Genomic DNA, 27,295 nt, shown 5'->3' on the forward strand with positions numbered 1-27,295 from the left:
ATTTGTGATCCACGTAAAACACTGGCAAGAAGACTGCCTCACGGCAGCAGCACAGTGAGCTGGCACGCGTGGCGAGGGGTGGCAGGAGCCCTTCCGCACCGTGGCGTCGGTGATGAGGAGACGTGGTGGCCGTGGAAGGACCCGGGGCTGTGGAGGCCACGCCGAGTCCCAGGGAACAAGTCAGTTAGACGTACAGAGTATACACGAAAGGCCAGGCTAACTCAAGTGCAAATACTTTGTAACGTTAGAAAATAATTTTAAAAGTACATACACCTGAAATCTGTATGAGAGGCGATACCCGTAGACTATTTGTAGGTGTCATCATGTGGACTCTGAGTTTGACTACAGCTTCCTAAACTGTCAATATTTAATTGTTTGGTGAAAGAGCATCATAGCAAATAAGATCAGGAAAACTCTACTTTCAGATTGTGCATTATATCTGTTTTTTTTCCCAGGAGGGTTGAGTTGACCAGAGGGCTCGAGCAGGACATCTGCCATAACACTCGGAGCTTAAACAGCACTGGTGCAGGAGCTACTTCCTCCCTCTTGGATTGGAGCTGGGAACAGTGAGGCCTAAACGAGCTTCAGGTCGTGGCCAGACTGAGCTCAGGACTCAGCATTTCTGCTTCTAAGTGTGGACACTGTCCACCTCCCTGACCGGTTGGTGGACAGGAGCTCAGCTGGCTTTGGCTCCTCTGAAGTCCGGAGTGGAGTCCTCGACACTGCTCTGCTCTGAAATACAATCTTGCTGAACTCGAGTGGCCCGAGCGAGGGCAGCATCAGGCAAGTTGCTCGCCTTGCAGAGGAGCTGTGCGTGGACAAAGAGAATGTGCCTAAAATCAGTCTGGGGCGTACCGTGGGAAAGGTGTGAAATAGTGCGGGGCCGTCACAGTCTTAGCAGTGTGGAGGTTAAGCTCGTGGCCTCTGGGTAGGTCATTTCACCACTTTGTCTCTCAGTTTCGTCATCTGTAAAATGGTACTAATAATACTCTCCACCCTACTGGGTTCTTGTCAGGATGAAATGAGTTAACACACACACACAGACACACACTTTATGGTCCTTATAGTGGTGCCTAGTACATAATAAGCTCCCATAAGGACCCTTGCTAATACTTGTATGTCGTTACCTAATGTGTGGCCCTGGTCTCGTGTTGCTTCAAGTGTCTAAGCCTTATCTCTCTGTCAAGGTTATAAGTCCCTTGAGGTCAGGGCTGTGTTGTCTTTATCTTAGACGTTAGAGAGACAGGAACTGGGTGGCTATTTTCATATTAGTTATGTCCTTCCAACCGATTTTGGTTGTTGTAAGTATGTTTACAATGGCAGTTGGGAAACTATCCTGTTACATACAGCTGCTTGTTTAAAGTCTTCGATGTCTAGGTGAACAGGTGTTATAACCACCCTGTAGTAGGTGCTGTGGGGCCCTGCGCCTCATTCCATCAGCCTGGATCTCAGTTTCCTTCAGGATGGCTTCCCCCTCAAGGGCTGGCTAGGTCTCCTTGCTTTTCTTCTTTAGGGTTTTGTCCTAAGCCATGGATGACTGTTTGGCCTAGAAATAGAGGAGAGTGAATGCTTCCTTGACCAACGAGAGACAAGAGCCTCCTGTCTTTGCAAGGCTCAGCATTGTGGTACGTTCTACACTGTGACCTCTCAAACTCGAATGTGCCCCCGCGTCACCTGGAGATCTCATTACAATGCACATTCTGGTTCAGGGGGCCTGAGGTTAGATAAGAGTCTGCTTTTCTAACCTGCTCCCAGGGGCTGCTGCTGCTGCTGCTGCTGCTGCTGCTGCTGCTGCTGCTGGTTCATAGACCACACTTGCAGAAGGAAGTCTCTACAGGGTTTCCTTTTAAAGTCTCTCAGGGGTTACAAGAATTGTCCATAGTAGTACCCAGCTTAAAGCATGCTCTTATTGGTCTTCTCTCCTTTCCTGTTTCATCATCTCTCTTTGGCTTCCTAGGACCATCTTCCAAATAAAGCACCTGTTCTGTACCCAAGTAATTGCTCAGACTTGGCTTTTTGGGGTACCCAGAATAAGATACCTCCCTTTATAGATGACCCTCATTGATGTAGGTCACACAGGTACTCCAGTCTGCTGCGTGTGTTTTATCTCCTATATCTGAGTCTGTCCTCCATCTCACGCCCTCTTAGTAGTCTATGATTGCTTTGCATTTTGAGTTCAGCTGCAGATAACTGCAATGGACAGTGCATTGAAAACTAAACACATTTCAATGTTAGAAATCTGAATAATTTTCCCCGTGGTCATTCAAATAACGAAATGTTCAAGTTCTTTCTCACTTTTTATTCACTTTCGCAGTGAACACGCATTTATTGACCTGAGCCTTTTGTAAGTGATAATTCACTGCAGACATGGTGACTCTCAAGTCTTCCTCCTCAGGGGCTTGGGTGTTTATATTAGGGCAGAGGAGATGGTTTCAGGTGAGGGAAGGCCTTGCATGGGGTCTTTGAAAATCTGGATGCACTTTTTAAACTGTACTTACAAAGCACTTACCAAGGAGGAGTTCCCGACTATTAGACATTGGAATGGGGACCAGTGAAGGAGATGAATGAAGCAAAGGAGCCATACACTTGTGCTAAAGGCAGGCGCTAGACCTCCTGGCTGTTTTGCTTTGGAGTTCTTTCATCGTGTATGGTTTTACCTTTGACTCTGCTTGCTGAGTAGCCTCCTCACAGTTTTTACTTTTTATGGGAGAAGGGGAGAAAGGAAGGTTCTGGGACCCTTTTGAGATTCTGATGACAGTTATGCACTCCCTCTAGAAAAATGCACCCAAGCTCACACACAGATTTGTTTCCCAAATCAGAGGATGGTGAAATACCTCCTGTCTCTCACCACACTTCCCAGAAAAAGGGATTAACTGTCTTTGGCTATAAATGTGCTTAATGTGCCCCATTGTTCTCAGTGTGTCCCCCTTCTGAGGGGGATTACCACCCATTGTCCATATCCCTCCTGCGGCTGTCATGGGCTGTCTTTATGCAGCAGGTTACAGTGATCTCCGACAGCTGCGGGAGAAGGGTTACCCTATCTTGTCGCTCCCTTATCGAGGACCTGCCTATTGATCGCCAGCTCTCCGCAGAACTGATGTAGGCCTTAGCTTTGGCTCCATCTCTGGAAGCACACAGAAAGAAGGTGAGGTTAATGCTGAGAGAATTCACTGAGGAAATTAAAAAAGACAGCTGTGATATTTGGGGGTGGAGTGGGGCCAAAAAGGAGGGGAATGAGAGATGAATTACATAATGATGGATGGCTATATTCTCTCAGATTGCCCTTGTAGAAGATGATTAATCAAAGGTAATTGAGTTCCACCAGACTGTTCCCTCTCTGGCCCTTGTTTTCTTTCTGCTACCAGCTCGCTTTGCTCATCCCGATTCCGAAGGTTGAGTAGTTTGGGCCAGAAGAGACAAGGCATGAAGCAAACTTATTGCTTCCTTTCTGCAGGGTCTGTCGTGTAAGTTCCCCTGATGGGCTTTTTCCTTCCTGAGCTATCGATTGGCTGCCTTTGTCACAGGCTCAGTGCTTTTGAATTTCCAGTCCCTGAAAAAAAAAAAAAAAGAGTGAAAGAATTGTTGGTTGCGCCTTCCTCAGAGACACTTGGGGCTGTCCCCTGAGTTCACTGTTTTTACTCTTTTGTTTACTTAATGAAAATAACTCACCCATAGTTGCAATGAAAGCTCATTTTTAGTGAAAATCATCTTACTGGAATATTCACTCAGGCAATGCTCAGTAGGGATCCACCGTTAGCAAGGCCCAGGGACTACTTCAAGGAAACAAGCTGTTGAAAGTGTTCACTACCAGTTAGTTCTTACATCACTGCCGTCTGAAGAACACTTGGAGGGCCCTGCGAAGTTTCCACGCTTCTTTCTTTCTACCCATCTTCAGGATGATGGAGGATCCAGAGCCCCTTTGATTTATGTATAACCTCTCAACTTGAACTACCTCCTGATGATGGTGGATCTACTTACAAGCCACAGTTCTAACTCTTTGCATCTCAAAAGCATTTGCCTTTTTCTGGTATGTTTTTCAGTTTACTCCCTCGACTCAAAGATAGCTACTAGTCAGCCACTTTCAATTTTACTTGGCTGTCATACGGTCAAGTAAATATCACATTTCTAGTTCTTTTTTGTATGTCACCTCAATACCCAAAATGGTCTCTAAAGTTTATTGAACCACCAGGGTCAGAAATGTGAGCTGGGCTTTTTGTTGGGCTTGACCTATTGACCCAGGAGAGCAGCTGGTGTGGTTCTTACAGCTGCCCTGGGCTTGCGGAGCCTTTACCCAAAGGAGGTCCTTTGATGGACCTCTCTGGGAGGAGAGCTGTTCCTCAATGAATTTCTCTCTGAAGGCTCCAGGCCTGGCAGAGAAAACAATGATAAGGAGAAGACAAACAGAGAGGTGAAGGATTACCTCAGAAGAACAACACAACAATGAGAAAGACGGCTTTGAAGTGAAGTAACCCCCTGAACTTTATTAGTTATTCCACCACAACTGGAGGGAAAAGGTGGAGGATTAGTTAGTTATTCCACCATAACTCTTTCAGGTCATGGTGACGAGACTGCTTCCCTAAGGGTGGCGCCATGGCAGAGGGAAGGCTAGTGTATCTGGGCACATATGACTGTGGGCCTCTTCTAAGAATTAAGAATGCCTGTTGCCGGGCAACGTGGACCCCTCTCCTCCACTTCCCCCAGCACCTCCACACACTAAGCTCTTCTGAGCTCTATTCCAATGTCCACTAAAACCCTTGCTGGATGATCACATGATGTTGAGTCAATCTGCTTCCCTGGCTAGAGGCCTCCTCCGAGAGAAGGACCTCCTGAGTCCCCAGGGTCGGTATAATGTAGGTTAAATGCCACCATTGCTCCCGCCCCACCGCTGCCCGGTGCTCTCACACATATTGTTAATTCCTTTACTTCTCTGTTTCTGCTGCTCTGTGAGAATTTAGGAGATCAGAGATCATTTCTTTTTTATTTTTAAAATCCTCAACTGAGGATATGTTCTTTTTTTTTTTAATTTTGAGAGAGAGAGAGAGAGAGAGAGAGAGAGAGAGAGAGACATTGATGTGAGAGAGAAACATCAATTGGTTGCCTCATATATGTGCCCTGACCGGGGATGGAACCCACAACCTAGGTATGTGCCCTGCTCTGGAATAGAACTTGAAACCTTTTGGTGTATGGGATGACGTGCCAACCAACTGAACCACCTGGCCACGGCCAGAGATCATTTCTTAATTGTTGTCTTCCCAAGACCTAGAGGAGTTCCCAGGGCCTAGGAAGCTCAAGACGAAGGGTTTGCAGAGTGTATCTGAGGCACAGACTGAACCGGGTAGTAGCCCTGGCTCTGCCCACCCTGCCTGCCTGACATCTGAAGGGAGTCACCCTACCTCTCTGGGCCTGTCAAATCACCTTTACTTCTCTAAAAGGACTGCAAGAAGTTGAAATTCAGATAGCTGTCATAGATCTCCCTGGGGGGGTGAACTGCCCAAATAGTTAAGAATCAGAAGGCCTGGGTTCTAGTTCTCAAATAATGGGCTGTGTGGCCTTGGGTAAGCCATAGAGCATGGTGGCAATATTATTCATGATACTTGCCTCATAGAGTTTTTATATTTTTATTGACTATTTTAAAGAAATAGAAAATATGCGTAGGGTAAGAAGTAGTACATCATAGAATAAAAGAGGGTGCAAGATCAAAGTCCATTCTCTTACCCCCAAGTGAACCTCTCTTACACCAAGTCTACCTGCCACGGGATCTTTTGGGAATCTGGTGAGAACATGCTTTAACACAGAAGTGAAGTGGTGTGTAAGTGTATAGACTCCACACAGACGCCAAGTCATAGTATTTACTACTACTGGTAGTAGTAGTCGTGGTAGTTGGAGGTACAGATTTTATATTTCAGAATTCCAAAGCGAGCTAGTTGGAAGGTGTGGTACATGTTAAATAGCACACAGCCTACAACAACAATTATGTTCCGTGAATCCCTAGATTGGCTTAAAAGTGTCCTCACTAAACCCAGGTTAGGAGGCAGAAAAAGATGTGTGGCGCTTCAGCCCCGTCCGGTTTGCCTCAGTGGTTAGAGTGTTGGCCTGAGCACTGAAGGGTCTTGGTTTGATTCTCGGTCAAGGGCATGTACCCGGGTTGTAGGTTCCATCCCTGACCCCGGTCAGGGTCCTGTGGGAGGCAACCAGTCGCTGTGTCTATCACATTGATATTTCTCTCTCTCTCTCTTCTTCCCTCCCTTCCTTCTGCTCTATCTAAAAATCAATGGAAAAATATCCTTGGGTGAGGATTAACAAACAAACAAACAATCTGTGGTGATTCAGAATGTGGGGGGTCAGAATGCCCAAGAAAGGCCCCATTGCACCCCTCCATACCACGGGACCTCTGAGCCTAACTTTCCACTTCTGTTGAAAGTATCCTCTCTGCAGGGTTGAGGTAGGACTCTGGAGTATACCAAAAGCACTGAGCACAGTGTCCGATATACAGTGAGTGCTCCGTGAGTATGAACTCTGAGGAGCAGATCTCGCTGCACAGACGCTAGCCAGCTACGTCTTCTCTTCATCTGTGTCGGGGTTCAGTGCCTTCCGATGGCCCAGCAAATATTCAGAAGAGATTCCAGGTTTCCTGCATTTAAAAACAGCCCTCCCTGATCAATGGGGCTCCTCTTGGGGTTTCCCATTTTCTGTACTTGATCATTTCACTCTTCAGTGTAATTGCAAATGTGAAATCCAGGTTGTGAGTACGAAATTCAAGGAGAATTTACTTCTTCAGCAAACGTACCTAGAACTTGCTTTGGGGAGAATCAGTGGTCACTGCGAGATGGCCTCTTCTAGTATCTTTTTTTTCTTTTTCTTTTTGTTAATCCTCACTCGAAGATGTTTTTTTCATTTATTTTTAGAGAGAGTAGAAGGAGGAAAGGAGGGGGGTAGAGAGAGAGAAACATCAGTGTGAGAGAGACACATCGATTGGTTGCCCCCCAGATGTGCCCTGACCGACCGGGGCCGGGGACTGAACCTGTAACCCAGATATGTGCCCTCGACCGGGAATCGAACCCACAACCCTTTGATGCATGGGCTGACACTCTAACCACGGAGAAACACTGGGCAGGGCTATTATCTTTTTTCATAAAAAAAGAAATTAAGAGTGGATAGTACCAGATGTCAGCGTGATGGTATTCCTAATTAGTGAATTGCCTTTGGTACATACAATGTGCGTGTGTTCTCATTAAAATGTACAACTGGAAATTCCTTGAATTTCTCATTAGATTTACCAGTGAGGCTGTTACCTCACCTGGTACTTTCTGGGGGAGCTGCACCTCCTTTACATTCTCTATCAATCTCTCTGCTCTTCAAACTGGTTCTGGAAGACTTGACTTCCCCACTGAAGTTTAAAGATGTTTCTTTTCCTTACAGTTAGCTGTCAGGGCATGGCTTTGCTGAGAATTCAGGAGTAGGGGGCATTCACAAAGGTGACAGGGGAGGGCAGGCTGTGCACCCCCTCAGCTCTCCTGGCAAGTGTGATGTGACACTCCAAGGACACTGGGCATCCGTTTACTCTCAGCTTCTAGGTGTCAGTGGGGTTATTGTCACATTGCTTCTTGTGGGCTTCCTTGCCCTCACGTCTATTCTGCTGATGCCCTGATTCTTCGAGGTTTGTTTTGACACACAGTGTGTGTCTGGGCACCCCACAATGTCCTGATAACATTTGCGTGACCTGACAGGCCATCCTTCCCTTTTCTGGTGAAATTGTGCTGCCACAACACAAGGCCTGAGGTTTTGGACTTTCTTAGCACCGTCAGAGTTTGGGTTCTGAACATAAATCTTGCTGCACTTCCCCCCCAACTCCTTATCCTTGAGAATCTGTGTTTGGCTGCTGGCTAAGGACCAGTTGTTTGCCTCCCTTCACAGTTAGGTCCATGGACAATTGAAATCAGCTGCGATGTGTGCTGTTTGTAAGGAGCCGAGCCAGAAGCCCGGCTTTGCAACCACGGTGGCTTATGGTGAAGTATTCCAGGCACTTGGGACAGGAACGTGGGTGAGAACTTGGAGAGGGGCCTGTTTAGGAAGCTGATCTGCATTTCCTGGAAGGCCAGTCACGGAAGGCCGAGAAAACAGCCTGTGCCTGGCCTCGCATGCCAACCAGGTGCTGACTTCAAGCCTTCCCCACACCCGGGCCATTGAAATGTAGGTGAGGCAGTGCTCTCTCTATTATTTTTTTGGGGGGGGGGTCGTAGTCCTCCTTTTGGAAATGGGTGGGAGCTATGAGCTGGGTCCTAGGAACGTGTATCAACATGCTCAGCACTTGGTATTAGAGATGCATTTCCGTCTCAGGAAGAGCTGCTGGACTGAAGTCTCGGGCCGTCACATCCTGCACACAAAGTACATCACACAGGCCATTTCCTCGCCTCTGACACGGTCTCCGCTCTCCTGTGGGCGATGTTTGTGCACTGCGAGCAGTCTTGGTTAAATCCCAAAGCCACATGGTCATCAGCTGCAGGAAGCACCCGGTCACTTGGCGCTGAGGAAAACTTAATACGGCCATAAACATTTTATGTGGGTCTTTACCCTGTTATTTAATTAAGTCTCACATTACCATGTGCCAGGAGAGCTGTACTGTGCAGCTGGGTGACAGATGGATGGACTAGGAACAGAAAGAGGCTGTGAGGAGTTCCGTGTGTCGGAAAGAGCTCCATCTTTGAAATCTAGGGTTTGAATCTAGGCTCTGTCCCATAACTGACCTGACCTCCCAAACCTTAGTTTCCTCATCTGCAAAATGGGATCCAGACAACAGAAGCTCCAGCGGGGGAAGATCCACTGCAGGACACATTTGCATACCTCTCCGGAGCTCTGGGCCAGGGTTTACCCGAGAGCGCTGCTTGCGCGAGCCCGAGACTCGTGGTGTGTGTACAATCCCGGCTTAGATGCCGGTCCTGGCGTAGGACTAGGACTGGTGCTGGTGCTTTGTGTGGCTCATTTGCAAGTTTGTTCTTCCTTATTTGAATTTCCTAGTTTCATAGTCAAAGTTTGACAATGCTGGTCTGTGAAGATGCTGGTCTAACCAGACAAAGAGGAGTCTGTGGCTCTCCTGGGACACGTGGGTTGGTAGACAACAGGTGTGGGTGTGTAGATCTCTCCCGCTTTTCTTTCTGGAGGTTCTGTGATCAGACCCCTCCTGTCCGAGGGAGGGGCTGGCTGGGCTCAAAGGTTCTGTATGAGAGATCTGTGTAAGGATTAAACCCTGGCTTTGCTATTTTTATGTGTTCAACAGCCAAGTTTGGGATATAAAGGCACAATTCAGGAAATCCCCATTTCCAAGTATTTCTTCCTGTTCTGCAGATTCAGGTACAAAGGTTAAAGGAAATTCATGAAACAGATAAAGGGTTTTGGTTTTCTTTCTTTCTTTCTTTCTTTCTTTCTTTCTTTCTTTCTTTCTTTCTTTCTTTCTTCCTTCCTTCCTTCCTTCCTTCCTTCCTTCCTTCCTTCCTTTCTTTCTTTCTTTCTTTCTTTCTGTCTTTCTTTCTGTCTTTCTTTCTGTCTTTCTTTCTGTCTTTCTTTCTGTCTTTCTTTCTGTCTTTCTTTCTGTCTTTCTACCTACCTACATATCTATCATCTATCATAGATAATAATGGAGATTCTCCTTGTCTAGAAGGATGTACATTTATATACATCCCTTATCATGGAGAGAAAAAAAGCACTCTTTATTAAGTCATCTTTCCATTGATATAAGTTCCTTTGTCTCCAACCATCCTGTTTATCTGTTCATTGTCCATCCATCCGTCCGTCCATCCGTCCATCCATCCATCCACACCTACTACATTCAAGGTGCTGTGGGGACTGCAAGGTTGTAAGTTCCGTAGTTGCCTTTCGTGTGGAGCCAGGTCAGGGTAGTGCTTGAGGCCTTCGCTTTTAGAATCTGACAGACAGCCTTGGGTTTATAGTCTTGCTCGTCATTCAGTAACTGAGAAAACTTCAGTAGATTGTGTACCTACCGAAGTGTCAGTTTCCTCATCAGAAAAATAAGGATAATAATATTCTCTTGTGAGGAGCAAAAGAATCTGGCATGTATTTGATCCTCATAAAAGAGTAACTGGCAAAAATGTGTGTCATTAGTAAATGCTCATTAAATTGAAAACAATTGCATGATCGGTCCAGCAATGAAAAAAAGTACCTCTGCAATGCTTAAATAGTGTTTACCTTGCAAAAATCCAACACAGTTGCAAGCTTGCAGGTACACATTCCATTTGCATCTAAGCTTTGTAACTGTGTGTACATGTATGTGTGGGTATAAATCAAGGAATACATAGTTTATGGGACAAACATTCTTTACATACTTATGGTTATAAATTCTATATCCATTTGGATTCTCAAGTGGGAAATTTAGCGGGCATTGCCTTCTTCCTCAACACCAGATTTATAATATATAAGGCCTTTGGGGACTATATATTTCAGTTGTATGTGTTATACAGTCTTTGCTACTAGTAGTTCCTGTGTTGTTTTGGTTAATACTGTTCTTTGTAAAGAATCTTGTCTTCTCTGTGTGGAATGCCTATGATTATAGCTATTAACAATTTATTGCTCTTATTTATTAGTTGGGCATTCTTTCTTAATATCCTCATTTCTCAAATATCCTTATTCCTATCACAGTTTTATTCAGACTCTCCACATGCATCTTATAAAGTAATTTAAAAAACCCTCAGTATTTAGACAAATGAGAAAAAGGAGGTTTGACATCCAGGAAGTAAGGGGAAGATTTGAATGTCTCGATAAAGGAGACTTTGTCCTCGGTTGGAAACCGATCTGTCCTGGTGTAACCGTTGCTGGAGGGAAGGTTGTAACATTCATACCACATATTTTCCATTTATTCCACCAGGTTGTCTGACAGATATTTTATCTCAGGTATCTTTATAGCAAATCCTAAAGGCATATCTAGAGGATTATTTAGTTATACCTGGAAGCACAGACCAAAGAGATGATACAGAAAATAAAGCAATCCAAGAGAGAAGAACAAGCCTGGGCTGTGGCATCCCCGACCCCGACAAGCAGTGGATAGTGGTGCTTCTAGCCCAACCGTGGGGAAAGGGATTAGGAAAAATAAGTTAGGGAAACAGACCACCCAGGCTGAGATGTGTTCACTCTTGTTTCACAATTTCAAGTGTCATGAAAATCCAAATTAATTTCTCAGGAGAGCATCAGCTCCTTTGTCTAAGGCAACAAACAGCAGGTCAGATGTGCCATATAAAAACCTAATAGCAACACCTTGATTTTGTGCCACGGTTCACAGCACGGGGGTGCCACCTCTGCTGACGAGAGGCAGAGCCGAAGACCAGGCAGCCTGGGGAGGCACCGACTGGAGTCTGTCTTTGGGTTCGCTGATCAAAGTAGCCTGGCCATGTCTTTTTAAGTCATGGGTGAGGTGAAAAAGGGCCAGAGTTCAGGCTGAGGCAAACATGGCTCTGTCAGAAAGACGTTCACTGGCAACTTAAGGAGCATTAGTTCATCTGGTATTCAACGTGCAGGTGAAGATGGAGAGGAAATTGGGAATGTGTGCAAGGAGCTGTGTGCAAGAATGTTCACAGCGGCACTGTAATAGCAAAAACATTGGAACTAACTTGAATGTCCATCAAGGGCACTGGCCAAATGAATTGGGCTGCATTTATGCAATAGAATAATTGAGTATTCCAAGCTCAAGTATTAACATGGATCATCTTCAACTACACAATAGAGAGCAGAGAGCATATTGAAGAAAATATGTGGTGTAAAACCATTTATATAAAGTTCAAGAAAATGTAAAACAATATTATATGTTGTATTTGGATATATACATATGTAGTTAAATGTTTAAAAATGCAGTGGAATAATAAAACCCAAATTTAGTTTAGTGGTTATCTTTGGGGAATTGGAGAGGGGGATGTCACCAGAGTAGGGGAACACAGGAGATGTCAGTTGTATTGATGTTTTGTTTTTTTCAGGTGGGCAGTAGTTACACAAATGTCTTGGTATATTACTCTTTTTTTTTTTTTGTGGTACGTGCCCCTAGCAGGAACCGAACCCAGGACTCTGGTCTCCAGGCAGACACTCAACTGCTGAGCCAAACTGGCCAGGGCGGTATATTACTCTTTATCTATACTTTTTGTAAATCTGAAATACAGCACAGTAACTGACCACCTCCTCCCTATGCACACAGGATGTATTGAGAATCAAGCAGGGAGCTTTGTGCAGGGAGGAAAATGGGTGTCGGAGTGTTGCAAAGAGAGATACATGACGCACTGCTGTGTTTTGCAAGAGCAGGTGCTAAATATATATTTGCTGAATTAATGAAGGCTGGGAAGGAAATAAAACAGAATCAGAAGGTAACAGAGAAGGTGAATGAGGTGAAAGGAGTTTGGGACGAAAAAAGTTTGGAGCCAGTGAAGTGTGGAAAGTAGCAGTACATGCAATAAAGGAAAGCAGGCAGATCTGAGAGCCGAATGGGTGCTGAGACGCTGCCGTGAAAACCAGCCAAATGCCCCACTTCCTTGGCTCCAGAGGTTGGAAAGAGCTTCCTGTGTTGGGAATTCCTGCTGCCAGAAGGTTATCCTATAGGTGCTGCCCATCACACTGCCTTACGTGGTTTCTTACGAAATTGCTCTTGCAAAGCAAAAGAGAAAATGCATTTGCATTTGTCCCTACAAGAAAGTGATAAAAAGGTGGTGGTCAGCATTGTGATTAACAACCTGCTGAATACTAATGTCTGGTGCACGATGGGCTCCTGGGAGTCACACCATATTCTTCATTATTATTATGAATCCTTTGCTTGAGTGATTTATTCTTCTGGACTCTGAGAAAACAAGTTGGACTTTTAGAGTTAGCAGGCAGGAAAATGTTCATTTTTTACCCTGCTCAATACCAGTTACTCAACAAAGTTCTCTGTGCCCTGATCTCCTTTGATGTTGCTCAGTAGACGTTGCGAACATAACAGACAAATTCATTTTTAACTGCTCACTGAGGGCTTTGTGATTATCATCTCGTTGTTGTTCTAACCGTGTGGACCGACCTTTACTGAACAATGTTGAATTAATCAGGCGGAACAGAGCCAGCTCTCTCCATTCCTTTCGCTGGGAGGGAGGGAGCCCTGGACTCCAAGCACGTGGAATTCTGGGACTGAGGGGGTTTCTGCCTGTGTGGACTTTCGTTATTTTAAAATTGATTTTTAAAAATTTTTTTATTTCTGCAATTTATTTTCAGCTGTGACCAAGGCCTACATTTTAGGCAGGATTCCACCCCCTTCCCCATCCCCATCCTGCAGAGGAACTACTGAGTCACGAGTGCGTGAATAAAGATGCCAAGGCTATGGCCCCATCCCAAACTGGATCATAACCCTTTGGAAACTGAACACTGGAATGTGGTAAGAAGACTTCATGATAGTGTTACACAGCACAGCGGGGTTGGCTGACTCACTCTCAGAACCAACCACCCAAGGGAATTTTATATTTTTTCTTTGATAAGTCTCAATTCTTTTTAATGTGTAGGAAGAGACCTATAGGTTGCTTAATTCTACTTATTTTAGGATTTTTTTTAAAAAAATTTATTTTTGTTACAGATGTTTCTCCTTTTTTACCCCATTGACACCCTCCTCCCCATCCCCCCTGCCCCGTCCCCAGCTTTGTTGTCCATGTCCATTGGTTATGCGTACATGCGTGTAAGTTCTGTGGTTTATCTCTTCCCTTCCCCCACCCCCTCTTCTGAGGGATATCAGTCTTTTAACATACCTTCTTTCTCCTCCCCTGCCTTGAGCCCCCATGGCTCAAATAAAGGTAGTTTCAAGGAAGAAAATGCAAAACAGCAAGAAATAATTTTGCTTGTTAATGGCTCAGGCCCTTTTACTTTCTAGGTTAAAAGGAGTGTTTGGGGAAATGAAGTTCTGTCTCCCTAATGATATTGTTGGGTTTTGTATCCTAATTTAGTTGGAGGGTGAAGTGAGCCAGATCTGTTTCCAGCCACTCCGACTCTTTGATTCCAGATTGAGGATATAAACCCGCAACAGGGTTTATATCCCACTAGAATGCAAGGCTATTTTAGGAAATCCTTGTTGGATTGAGCAAAAGCATGTGGTGACCAAACCATGTGTATATTTTCCAGGATAGTCCCAATTCATGTAGTTTGAGGTTTTCCAATAAAGGCATTTTAATTTGTATCTACACAGAGTCTGATAAAGGAGATGTGTGTGTGTGTGTGTGTGTATGTGTGTGTGTGTGTGTGTGTGTATATATATATATATATATATATATATGATTCGTGGGCTTATTTGCATGAAGTCTTCTTTAGAATTTTGTGGCTTCAAAACATGTGGTCTTTAGAACAAGCATTGTGGAAAAAGCTAATTGGTTGAGTGACCTTGAACAAGTCACGTCCTGTCTCTGGGTCTCCTCCGTTCCCGCCATCCTGGCACAGTAACTGCTGGAGGGGAGCAAATGCTAGGCCCTTTCAGAATTCTCTGTCTTTGTCCTTTCTTCTCCTTCTGTGTGGAAGGTTTGGTGGCCTTGTCCTTTGTACTTGCCTCAGCCGCACACTGTGTGGCACTTCATTGCTCTCTTGCGTCTCCCTCACTGTCTGCGAGAGACTGGCAGGCTGGGGTGGGTCGTCACATCTGTCATTTCCATTGTTCGGTGCAGTGCCAGGCAGATAGACAATAACAACAATGACTACGAGGAAATATACAACAAAGATAATGGTGAAATAAAGGTGATGTGTTATTCTGTATGCTTTTTTATATTTTTCTTTTTGAAAATCAAGAGTAGGTATTACTTCAAGGATTGGAAAAATTGAACTATGTAAATGGAATTTTTTCCTCTGAGCTCTCGGGATCCGCGAGGATCCGAGGAGCGTGTTGAACAGATTTCCACGATAAAGGCTACTGCAGCGTCCTCTGCCTCGGCTTCTGACACGCAGGAGCAGCTGGCTCTTCCTCAAACTCTCTCACAAGCCTGGCCATGCCCCTGTGACAGGTGAGCACACGGTGCCGTATGGGTGTCAGAGCGGAGGACCGAGTCCACTGTGGGCTGCTCCCTTCCTGGGACTGATTTGAGCTGTGCCATGGTAATGAAGCACAAACCACCATGTACATCGTGTGCTTCATATATGAATATCCCAGCAGCTGGAAGGCAGCGGGGGTTGTTGGCCCCAGCCTGTGCCTTTGCTGGGGGCTGAGCTGAGTGATGGGGCAGATCCCATGCTTGGTGTGAAGGGGCGTCAAAGGAGCCAGGATTTAGTTCCTGCTTGCTAGGAGGCTGATCTAGTTGGACTAATAATTTGTGTGCATCAGAAGCTGTGCAGCATCACAAGGCAGTATTTAAGCTTGAAATGAATGGTAGAGAAGACCAAAGGGCCATGGGAGTTTCTAGGAGGGAGAGAGAGTGAATGGCTATGGAGAAATGTGGTGTTTTGTGATGGGATTTGGAGTGACTCCAACAGTCAAGAGGAGACATTCTTCCAGGGAAGCAAACAGCTTGCTGAAAGGTGTGGGGGTAGGAATAAGGTCAGCCTGTGTGTTTAGTTGTAGGGGTGTCAGGAAAGTTAGTGATGGGAAGGAACAGGGAAGAAAATGTGCAGTGTAGAAGGGAAGGTGCTAAGTTAGGGAGACTGGGAGATTAGAATGGAGAGCTGGGGAGGGGTCGGAACTGGAAGGGCTGCGAGTCTGGGAGAAAGGATATGCCTTGAACTGGGAGGTGTGGAGAGCCATTGTGTGGCTCTCAGAGGAGGAGGTGACGCAATGTAACTGCCCGGAGCCACGCATTCTTCCCACAGTGTGGGATGCGGCATACAAACGGTTATGAGCATGGGCTCTGGGCGATGCACTCTGAGTTTGATTTCCAGTTCAGTACTGTGTTACCTGTTTGAGACTCCCCTGTTTGCAAAATGGGGATAATGATAGCCCATCTCATAGAATTGCTCTGAGGATACAGGAAATAATTCATGTAAAATATTTAACACAATGCCTGGCACATTGCTTGGGAGCCTAATAAATAGTATTATATGCAAATTCATGTTGAAAAGCCAAATATTAAAAACAACTAGAAAATTATTTCATTAAGGGTGAGCTTGAGCATCCTTCGGGCAGATCTGTGTTGGAAAGTCCCACTCCGGTCTCACATTTGGGCTCTATTTACCATCACTTAGCATTTGTGAAATATTTACATTGGCAGGTTACTCAACTCTAATTTTTGTTCATTATCCCCCTACGCTTGGTGAGGAAGATTAGTTTGTTTATCTTATACTGCAAGAGACACACATAGATACCAACGATGTCTAATTACATCTCTTCCGTTAGTATTTACCAGTTATCAGCTAGAGCTTGTCCTGGGGAAAGCAAGGTGTAGGAGTGACGGTGGCCAGTGTCTACCATGAAGAAGACAGTAGTGAAAGCTTTGAAGAGATCAGGACTTCTCAGCCAAACTTACGACCTGTCCTTGAAGAAGATTAGGAATGACCAGAATCTCTCAAAGAGGACTGATAAATCAAATCAAATCTCTCACACTCTTTAGAACATTTGTTTATTCTTTTGGATGCTGTGTCTTAAATGATCCTCATTTAAATGTTAAGTACTTTTGGGAGGGATACTGTTTTCATGCCATCATCAATAGACTTCTTAGTGGAGAATGATATTCCAAGCCAAAGGGCAACATCCCCAAGCTCGGCTGCCCCTCTGACATTCACATGTGCCAGACATACGTGACTCATTTTAATTGACAACAATGGTGAGCTGAGAAGGTCCTTGGGGATATGACTCATGGTGAGTCAGGTGCACATGGAGGCTTGATTCAGCCCTATTGTCTTTTGTCAGTAGGTCTTCACCATGCTCCAGCTGGACCAGTGGGTTGTGTGAGATTGAGGTGAGGGGAGTGAAGGCGTTCAGCACCAAGGCCCTTTCAGGGTGCTTGGCAGCATCAGGAACTGCTGGGTCTACGTGTGTGGGCTGACCAGACCGACCATGGTGGTTCCGATGGGCTGTGGTCTGGGGCTGTTATCTGGTGTGTGGGTCCCAGGGAAGAAGGTGTGGAAGAGGGGCCTAAAAGAGAAGAAGGAAGGTACCATCAGAGCCCTGTGCCCATCACTGTTTTACTCAGGGCACAGCCTTAATATGAGCTGCCTCCCAGGTTCCAGGTCCTTCCCATACATGCTGGCTAATCCTTTCCGGAGATGGACTGAGTGTCTATGGTGAGCTTCGAAGCCCGGCCTGAGAAACTGCCCTCCTGTGTCCTCCTCCTTGCCCCACACGGCCCTCCTTGCAGGGAGAGAGACCCTCCGAGGGAGGAAAGAAGGACTCCCTCTCCTTTTACTGTGCTGGCTTTAATTCTCCTGCAGGTTCTGCTCACCTAGTGGCTTCTGGCAGCGGTAAGATTTTATCTTATCAGATTAGTAATTCCACTGGACAAAGAGCTGCTCCTTCGTACTCGTTCCAGCAGCAGCCCAGGGCTCATGTGCATGGGTCCAAAGAGGGTCAGTCAGTGTGGTCAGGGGTCCACAGTGCGCCAGCATCGTGGGGCTCGAACCAGCTCAGGGGAGACGGAGCTGGGAGGCGGGGCGGACAGGAATGCGCTGCTGTTACCTGGAGGGGAAGTAGAGGGGCCGGACACATAGATGCCCATTACTTTTCCCTTGAGCGAGGAGGGGTCTGGGAGAGGCCATGCTTTTATTTTGGGATCCAAGTCCCAGGGCTTAGTAATAGTATCTGGCCCTCAGCCAGCAAGTTGCACTTTCAACCCAGAAATGTAACCTCTGAAGTTTTGCTCAACTGCAGAGATGAGGTTTCTCGGGAGGGCTCTCCGTTTGCCCATTTCCAGTGGCCTTGCCTCGGATAAATACCTCGGTCTTGGCTGGGCTCCTCCGGTTTCTGGCCATGATAGGGCGCAGGCCAAGCACGTCTCAGACAAATATCTGTATTGTTTGTGGTGTGATTGTGACTTCCTGTCTTCCAATTTAGTTTTCTGCCTTGCTTTTCACCGTCTGGGTCATTTGATATTACATCTGGCACTTCCTGTTTTTGAAGTCTGACTAGAGTCATCCGACTATAGAAACCAGAGGTCGACTTCTCCACGAGGTGCTGGCTTTGGTCACTTGTTTTGATGTGCTAACGGAGATTTGCGTAAGGAAAGCCGTCAGGTGTCTGTTGGTTTTCTCAGCTCAGAGACTTCCCTATTTATGACTTTTTGTTTTTCAGACACTGGGACTTTCTTGCCCTTGTGTGTACATGGTGGCGGGGGGTGTGTGTGTGTGTGTGTGTGGGGGGGGGGGTGTGACCGCCCTGCCCCCAGACGTTCAGCAGTGGGTCTGTCTCCCTGAATGAGATAGAGCTCCCCGGCCCCAGGGGTTCAGCTCTCAGAATGAGGCTGCCTCAGGCGTGACAGGGTAGACCCCTCCTGGTTCCTCTTTCTGCCTCCTTTCCCCATCCTGGGGTTCACTGGCCTCCCATTTTCTCCCCACTTCAAAGGGGTTACCTCTGATGAAAGGACTCAGACCAGCAACAAAGCTACTAAGTTCAGATTTGCTTGTTTTTGCCAAAGATAAATGTTTCAGTTACTAAAATTTTCACTTCGTCCCTTCCACAGAATGGCCTTGTATCAAGAACTGGAATATCATGGTCTAACGGTCACAGCTCTCTGGCCCCCGGGGCGGCGCACTGTCTGTCTGAGAGGTACCAAGCTTACCTTATTTCTTGTTTGGTCGAAATAGAGGCATGGATTCGGGGAATTTCCTAAGATAATGTGGAGAGAGGGTATTTGCTCTGCCCTGAAGGCAATGGCAGCTTTTGGGGGTTGGGGAAAAGTCTATAGAAACATGGAACAAGCACTGGAGGCCTGACATTCTGCCCTTTCTGCGTGAAGCCCGCACTGAGCGAGGGAACAGCTGGAACAGCTGGACAGGCCGAGCGAAGCCCCGGGACAGCCTGAGGCCGAGGCTGGACTGCACGAGGCTCAATTCCTAGAAGCGGGGCTGCCCAGTAGAAGGAATGGAGGCCAAATCCTCCCTCGCTCTACCTTACCTGGGGGTCCCCTGGGGCTGGGAGAATGTCTACCTTACCTGGGGGTCCCCTGGGGCTGGGAGAATGTCTGGCTCTGCCAATATTTGCGCAAAAGGGACGAAAGCTGCCTCCTGCCTCTGACTCCTGCCTTCCCTGCCTTCTCTCTGGGTGACGATGGAGGGCCGGACAGAAGTCTGTCCATCTGTGTAGTTCTGCATGTGTGAGATGTGTGCTTGGCAACCTGATGAACTCTGCCCTTCGTATTCCTCAGTGAAAACCAAGACGCGATACTGCTAAGTGTCATGACTGAAAACAAGAAAAAACCAGCAAAATCCCAAACCCAAACAACCCTGCTTTCTGTGTAATGTTTACATGACCTCATTTCTTCCCTGGAGCCACCACACGGGTCAGGAAGGCAGGCGTCACTGGTGGAGGGGAGAGCAGAGCAGAGGGAAGGGACCCATCCAACGGCAGTGAGCTTCCAAGTTCAGGGTGGGTTTGCAACAGCCTTTCACCGGGAAACACAAAGACTGACGAGACTGAAGTTGCCAGGGAGGCCGTCCAAAGCAGATGGGGCCATCGCAAAATGATCAATACCACTGGAAGGGGACAGGCAGACACCTGGGGTGGAACTAGAGCTTTCTGTCTCCCTAATTCTGCTTCCACCTGTCCCTACAGCTGTGACAGAAGTCAACCAGGGCTTTGGGGGTTTCCTTGGTGCCTGTAAGGAGGGCAGCAGCTCTCCCGGGCTGGACTCTGCCTCTGTATCCCCTTTGCTTCTTCCTTCTCCCCCTACCCTGACCCCAGGTCTGATCCCAGCCCCAGTGAGGGGGTCACCTGAGAAATACCTCATGTGTCTATGAAATCTTGCTTTCTGGAGGTTCTGCTGAGTGCTCTCTGGTGGGACTCGATAGCACAGCAGAGTGGTGAAGGGCAGAAGGACTCAAAGCTTTGGGTTCAAATCGAGGCTCAGCCATTCTTCCCGAATGACCTCAGGCTGGGCACTTAATCCCTGTAAGTCCCACTTGGTTCATGAAGCAAGTGTTTTGTATGGATTTCTGAGTGCTGTGTATAATGCCTGGTGCCTAGAGTCCTCACTATGAGAAAGCTGTCATTAGCATTCTGCTAGATAAATACAGTAGATATTTACAGTCCAGTAGATAAATACAGTTCGATCTTTCTGATCCTGTGTGAAATTCCAATAACTGCCATGTTTGATTATGAGAATCATAGATGCTATAATATTCAAATGCCTTTCCTTTCAAAAACGTACTTGTATGTAGTTTGGTATTACAGTGGCGCCTCTGGAATGCAACGGGCCTGGGTTCGTGTTCTGATTTCCCCACTGATCTGCTGTGTGAGGTTCACTCTGAGTTTGTTTCCTCCTCTGAAAGCTGGACCTAAGAGCAGCTCCCTCAGATTGTGTTGAATTTATGAGACTTGTATGAAATGGGCTTAGTGAATGGCCATCCTTATTACCTTTTATTAAATAGCTACTGTGTGCTTAGTGTTTTCACGCTTGATTTCTCATTTTGTCAACACAACAATCTTGTGAGGTAGTATTATTATTTCTGGTATATGTATAAGGAAACTGATGCTCAGAGAGGCTAAGTAACTTGTCTGAGGTCGCACAGCTAGTAAGTGGTGGAAACTTGATCCTACCACATAGCTTTTCATCTGAGCCCCATCCCCAGGGATACTTTCTCTTTTGGCATCCCTAGGATTCATTCTTCTCTGGGTGTGTGGCTGTGCCCTCAGCCAGGATCCCCACAGGCTTCCTGCCCCATCACCTCTGCTTCTTTCCATGTTTGTTTTCTCCCACCAGCCTCAGGCATCCTTGGGCTAGAGCTGGCTCAGACCCTGCTTTCTCAGGCTAGCGGCTTGCCTAGCCTGTGGCAGACATTCACCAGAGTGTGTAAATTAGTCACTGATGATGGTCAGATGATGACAGTGGGGTTTCAGGGTCCAGGACCACCCCACGCTGTCTGCCTGCCTCCATTTCTGTATTACCTGGCACAGATGGGCTGCTGAGATGTCACAACCGTGTCTGTGGCCTGTGGACTCCGCGTCCCCCTGAGTCATCGGCACTCTGTATACTCTGAGCTTATCTCACTGGCAGGATGGCCTAGGTCCAGGGCCTGGCGTGGGTTTCCCATGCTGCCCCCATCCTGCCCCATCCTGCACACGCTGTGGTACTAACTCACTCAGATTCCAAGCCACACCGATTCCCCTGGCCTCCAGGTCTGGGCCTCTACTGCTGACCACAGCCAAGCTTCTGAACAAACATGCTTTCGTTCACTCATTTATTGATTTATGAATCCATTCATTCCCCTATTTATCCCCCCACTGATCTAGGGCCTACAGGTATGAAATAAATAAGGAACTCACAATTATGGGTAGGGTTTCTCAAATGTGGATTTGCCTTAGAATCACCTAGAACAGCTTTTACAAATACCCATACCTAGCCCCCACCTGAGACCTACAGAGGCAGAGTCACTAGGAGCAGGTGTGCAGGAATCTGTGCGTGAAGATGCTCTCAGCACGACTCTGAGGCACAGCCGGTTTTGAGAACCTCGGGTCTGGAGATTCATGGTGTAGCAAATGCCCTGAGAAGGCACAGAATCCCAGACAGGGCTGCTGGAGGGAATGTTGCCCTGTCTCCTCTCTCATTCTTTGTATTCAGGCTCAAGGCCTCCAACAGTCCTGCAGTGCTTACTGCTTCCCGGGACCCTTGTATCTAAAACCCCTGCCAACTGGTCTGCCCCTGGGGACGGGGACAATGTCTGTTTTCCTCGCTGCTGTGGCCGAGTTCAGCAGGGCCTGCTGTTTAGTAGGGACCCAGTAAATATCTGTGGGTGAATGAAAGGAAGAATGAAGGAATGCATTCCTGATCCCCTTCAGGTGTGTGATGAGCCCATCAGCTCACTTTCCACGATGCTGTGTGTGTGTCTGGGAGGCAGATGGGAGCTCACCGAGCTGACACAAGAGGCTGTCTCCGCTCTGCTGTCCAGCAGGCCTCCATCCAGGCCGGCCCCTGGGGAGAATGTGTGATCCTGCTGGGACAAAGGAGAGTGCTGGGACTGGAGTGTGCCTAACCCTCTGGGAAGCGTGGAGTTTGCTAAAGAGAGAAATAGGCCCGGGCTGAGCTTTGCAGCAAGTGGGAGGCTGGCAAAGGGTAGTCATTAGAACAGCAGTTGACCTCCCGGCAGCTCGAGTGAGGCCCGGAGCCCTCAGTCCTCCCAGCCAGCCCCCCTGGGGCCCTCGGAGAGAGGCCCATCCATCACTGGGCCCCCTGGGGGTCAGCTATGGGGCTCTGTTTTCAGCACAGATCTTGTCAAATTCAAGCTGTCAACCGCACAGATCCTGAAAGCCTGTCACAGACCCTTGGGGACAAGCATGGGGCAGGCGACCTTGATGGGGCTCTGCTGAGTGTGGGACTGTGGTGATAAGAGGGACAAATGAGAAGAAGCCACCTGGGCCAATAGTCCATTGTGCTAGTCCACACACCCCACCCCCGTGTTTGTCCTTGAGGGAGCCTGGGCAGCTGCTTTGAATACGGGCAGCCCTCCCCCGGCCGCCTGCCTCCCTCTGCCCTGCTCACGGGGAGCGTGGCAGAGGCAGTGCACGGGGCGGGTTATGGACCCTGGCTGGCCTGCCCCCTCGAAGCTGTGACCGTGGGCAAGCTACTCACTCTCTCTGAACGTGCTTCCGCAGGCGGCGGTGAAGAGGACACGAGCTGATCCCTGCTGGGCGTGGGCCTGGCGAGTAGTCATTGCTGAACGATGAGCAGCATCCTCAGCATTTGTGTGGCAGCGCCCAGCAGCCGGATTCCCTGCTGGTGTCCCCTCACTGCAGCCGCCTTTCGACTGCTTGGCCCAGAACAGCCTGGTGCACACATCACGACGAGGAGACGGAGGCTGGGTCCCCCCCTTGCTGTTCAGTGGGTCTGATGAGGGACGGGCGGTCCTGCCGGCCTTGTGACAAGCCACCCAGCTTTTCAGAGGGGCGCGTGCTGAGCCCTGTGCGGGCTTCCTCCTGTCCTGCGGGGACGGCAGGGTCTGGTCTGATGGCTGGGCTCTCCTCAGGCCGCGTCTAGGGCTGGGACCAGGTCGTCTGGGCCATGGGGAGCTCTAAATCTGGGCCACAAGTTGACAGCTAAAATCAGGTTGGGTGGAAAGAGGAATGCGAGCAGGCTGTGCGATGGGAAGCCAAGAGCAGACGTGAACTTCGGGGGTCTGGACGCTGGGGGGCGAGAGGAGGGCTGCCGACGGAGGGAAGGAAAGCTGCCCCGATACACTGATGTCTGTGAGGACGTCCTTTTGGATCTCCTGTGTGGCCTGTTTAAAGGGCCCAGAATGTTCTAGAAGGCTCCTCTGAGGTGAAGCCAGAGTCCCCTTACTTTGGGCCTGAGTTGAGTATTGGCTGCCGGAACTCATCCAAAATCTCCTCCTCAGGAGGAACGTTACCAGCTGAAGGATTCTGGATAGAAACGGCAGGACTCTCAGACCCACAGGCTGGACCCACAGGCTGGACCCTCACCAGAATGACTAACTGCCTTTGGCTGAAGGTGAGATATAAACGTTAGGACAAGAGCAGGTGCGCTGGCTCCTCCACGTCACGGGGCGTCCCTACCTCTTGCCAAGGCAATGGGCTTGCAAGTGACCCCCAGAAGGGCTGCTGTCCCTTGATCCTCCTCTGAGGTCAGACAGGGCAGCTGGGAGAAGGGCAGTTAGAGCCAGGCTGTAACCCAGAGGGGCCTGGGATTGTGGGCAGTGGCAACTACCACCTGGGAAAAGGGGTGGTGGGTAGAGGGGTGAAGAGAGAGGCTCGGGGTGGCTGGCAGTCAGCTGGGTTGTTAGGGGTTGTTGAAGGGCACCGCCAGCCTCCACAATTACGCAAAGGCACAAGCTGCATTTCGTACTGGCTCTTTAAGAAAAGAAAGTGACTGCAAAATGCCAGGGCAGAGCGAAACCCAGAGAGCGTGACCAGATGCCACTCCCTCCGTGCTGATGGTCATGCAGTCTCCAGCTCAGGCCTTGCGTGATGTGGGAGCTTGTTTGTGTGGGTGTCCTGAGTTACCCCAATCCCACCACCTGCAGAGCTTACTGAACAGCACTGGGCTGCCTCTGCCTTGGATCGCATTAGTGACTGTGGACCGGTCATTTTCTCTCTCTGTGGGTGTCAAAGGGTTCGAACTGGATTCGTGTTTCCCAAAATGTGATTTTGTACAACTGGCAAAACACAAGCTGAATTTAGGTAGTGTGTGGACAAGCTACTTTATGTATTTATCTTAATGCTTGTTAGAAAAACTTTAACTGGCATATCAGACTTGTGATTTCACTGTCATTATTGCCTGGGAGAAGGTTGAGTTTATTTCAGTGACAAAGGTGAGTCAAATGGAAAGAAAAAAATCAGGTAAATAATAGTATAGGTTAGCACTGTCCGCTAGAACCACAATGGGAGCCAAAGGTGTGGACCATATATATATAAGCCAAAATGTGACATTAGTCATGGAAAAGAAATAGGTGAAAGTAGTTTTAATAATAGGCACTTTAATTTTATGTTTACATTCTTTCTTGAAATGATAAATCTTCAAACTCTGGTATGTGTTTTATACTTTCGTCACCTCTCAGTCTAACCGTGCCACGGTTCAAGGGCTCGGAGGCTGCCTGTGGCTTGTGGCTACCTCGCTGCAAGTGCACGGCTGGCGATGGAGGCGACGCCGTCCGGCGAAGGTGGGATGAGAATTTCTGCAGTCTGGAGCCGGCCAGCTCAGCTCTGACATCTGTGCTTGTCCACGCAGCATCCTCTGCTCCACCCAGAATACTCCCCCTTGCTCTCCTAATGGAGCCACTTTGTTATCTATATCGCCACCCCTCCCCCCTTCCCCAGCGATGTACTTCAGTTGTCCACCAGCAATTTTATGTGTGGGAAGTTTGTACTGTATGTGTCTAGTGGCTCTTTTGCAAAAAATAAATCAGAGAGAAGCCCCTTTTGAAAGCCAGATAGAAGTGCCTTTGGGGTCATCCTTGCTGTTATTTCTTAAGCACCTCGTCTTGCATGCTTGTGTTCACCAGTGATGGGGTCTGCCTCCCCTAAATCATTTGGCAGGTGGCCTGAGGGGATGTGACAAGCTCTTCCAGTCCCTTCATATCATTTGTTGTCAGTGTTTTGTATTCATCAGAATCATTGGGGGAACTTCTTAAGAATTCAAGGGTGATTGTGACATCATTGACTAGGACATGTGATTATGATTCTTCTGGGCATGTGACTCCAGTACACATGGAAGTTTGAGAACCACCGCTTGAAATCTATTCCTGCCTTATACAGGCTGCTAACGGCTTGTTGGATAAGTCCAAATCGGAGTTTGTGGGCCTTGTCATTTCAGGTATAAGCACCAGAAGAGGAAGGAATCATGAACTCTTTCCCTCCTACAGTCATGACTGAACTAACTGGAAACGCTCCTGCACTTGCCACAAAGGGCTGAGCTCGACCCGGAATTGCCTTAGAAGAAATACTACTATACTAACCAAGCCCGACATGAGCTCCCTGAGCCCTGAGTGACCAGTATTTACAAAGAAGTTCTAACTCTCATTCCCCATTTGTTATCCCTGCCATTTTATCCCCTGTAATGCTCTCCAGGGACCAATTAATAGTATCTGAATGGAAGCATGACTCATAAGTGGGAATGAGCTTGTTCTGGATCGGATTTCAGTGTATATGCCCATGTACACACGTGTGTGTGTGTGTGTGTGTTCACATGTGTGCATGCAAGCAGCATTACATCAGAGGGAAAATTGCCTGTACCCAGAATTTCAGGTCTCATCAAGAAAGCCAGCCTCCCACCCAGTCCAGGAGTAAATCCTCTGGGACTATGGATTCCAGATGGGAGGTAAAGTGAACTCCTCATGTGAAGGAGGGAGATAGGAGAACGATTCTCAGGCCCAAATGCCATGAAGTTAGGACAAAATCCAAGACAAAACAGTAGAATCCTTAAAGTAAAGGAGAAGAGAATTTAGATTCATCAAAGGAATATTCTGTACCAGATATTTAACGTTTGTTACCTTTCAATAATCCTGTAAAGTAGATATTTGTGATCTCATTTACTAGACTAAGACGTTGCGAACCAGAGAGGTGATTGCTCTGTATCGGTTGGCAGATAGGTGGCAGAGCGGGGGTCTGAATGATCAGAAGGCTGCTGCCAAAGCTAGTGTTTTTCTCCGAATGTCAAGGACTTTCTCAAGATAGCAACTGATTTCTCAAGCGGTGTCTGGGTTCACTATAAACTGCTTGACTTACTCCTCATGAAAGGAGGAAGCAGGTAGATGAAATCAAACTGTCTTTGTTGAGGACAGATGCCGATTCTAGGTTTCTATGTCTCAAGAAAAGGCTGGACCCTCCCTGCCAGTACTAGTTCCCACAGTGCCCTTGTGAAGGGGACCCTCTCAGTCTGGGAGCTGCAGCATCATTAGTGGGTTCACATACAGAGTACCAGCCAGGACCCACTGGGAGGTAGATGGAGCATTCAAAGGGATAAGGAAGGAGACTTGAACAAATACACAATTGATAGAGTCCTGGGTGGGGTGGAGGACAAACAAGGGCTGGAGAAGCACCCAGGGGAAGCAGTTAGCACTCTGGGCCCAGAAGGGCAAGCAGAGAGGTGTTTCCTCAAACCCAAGAACTGGAGCCTGGCAGAAGGGCCCCTAGGCAAGAGCTGTGAGCATGAGAAGAAGCACGCAGCTCCTACCAGAACAGGAGGGGGAGCAGGAATGGTCCCCTACTTCTCTCCTACCCCCCTGATCCTGTGCCTTGGCAAACGGGACTCCCCAGCATATGCCCCAAACCTGTAGACCAGTGCATGGCACGTGGTAAGGGCTAAGTAAGTGCTGCCATTATCCTAGTCACTGGTAACCGGGCTCTCCTGCCTGGGGCTTGCCTGAGGCTGTTTCTATAGAGAATGTATAGTGAGCTTGTCTCTCTGCTGAAAACCAGTAATACGTTAGTTTGAAGAAGTAGAATTTGTTATATGAGCCTAGTATGGATCTTTACCCACATAACTGGCTATGACCATATTCAAATCATGAGAGAAATTCCTGTTTGGTTAGCTGCTTAGTTAAATGACTCTGAATTGGACTGTCTTGATGCTAAGAAATGTGGAGAGTGACCCAAGATCAGGATTTGTGAATTGTTTGATCAAGAAATCAAGAGAGGCCCTGGCTGGTTTGGCTCTTCATTTAGATTGTCAGCCCGTGGACCAAAGAGTCGTAGGTTCGATTCCGGTCAAGGGCATGT

The 27,295-nt window shown here is 47.7% G+C and overlaps 1 long non-coding RNA gene across 2 annotated transcripts; it reads left to right on the top strand.

Annotated features, from left to right (window-relative positions):
• The first annotated feature begins 18,399 nt into the window (after positions 1-18,399).
• LOC118625825 lies at positions 18,400-27,035 on the top strand. Of its 2 annotated transcripts, none has more exons than XR_004958730.1 (3): positions 18,400-18,676; positions 22,718-23,570; positions 25,392-27,035. It is a non-coding gene; the product is annotated as an uncharacterized LOC118625825 (long non-coding RNA). The 2 variants fall into 2 exon arrangements; XR_004958729.1 differs by having other exon boundaries at positions 23,458-23,570.
• Positions 27,036-27,295: the final 260 nt, after the last annotated feature.

The sequence above is a fragment of the Molossus molossus genome, unplaced genomic scaffold (assembly GCF_014108415.1).
Source record: "Molossus molossus isolate mMolMol1 unplaced genomic scaffold, mMolMol1.p scaffold_m16_p_11, whole genome shotgun sequence".
Lineage (NCBI taxonomy): Eukaryota > Metazoa > Chordata > Mammalia > Chiroptera > Molossidae > Molossus > Molossus molossus.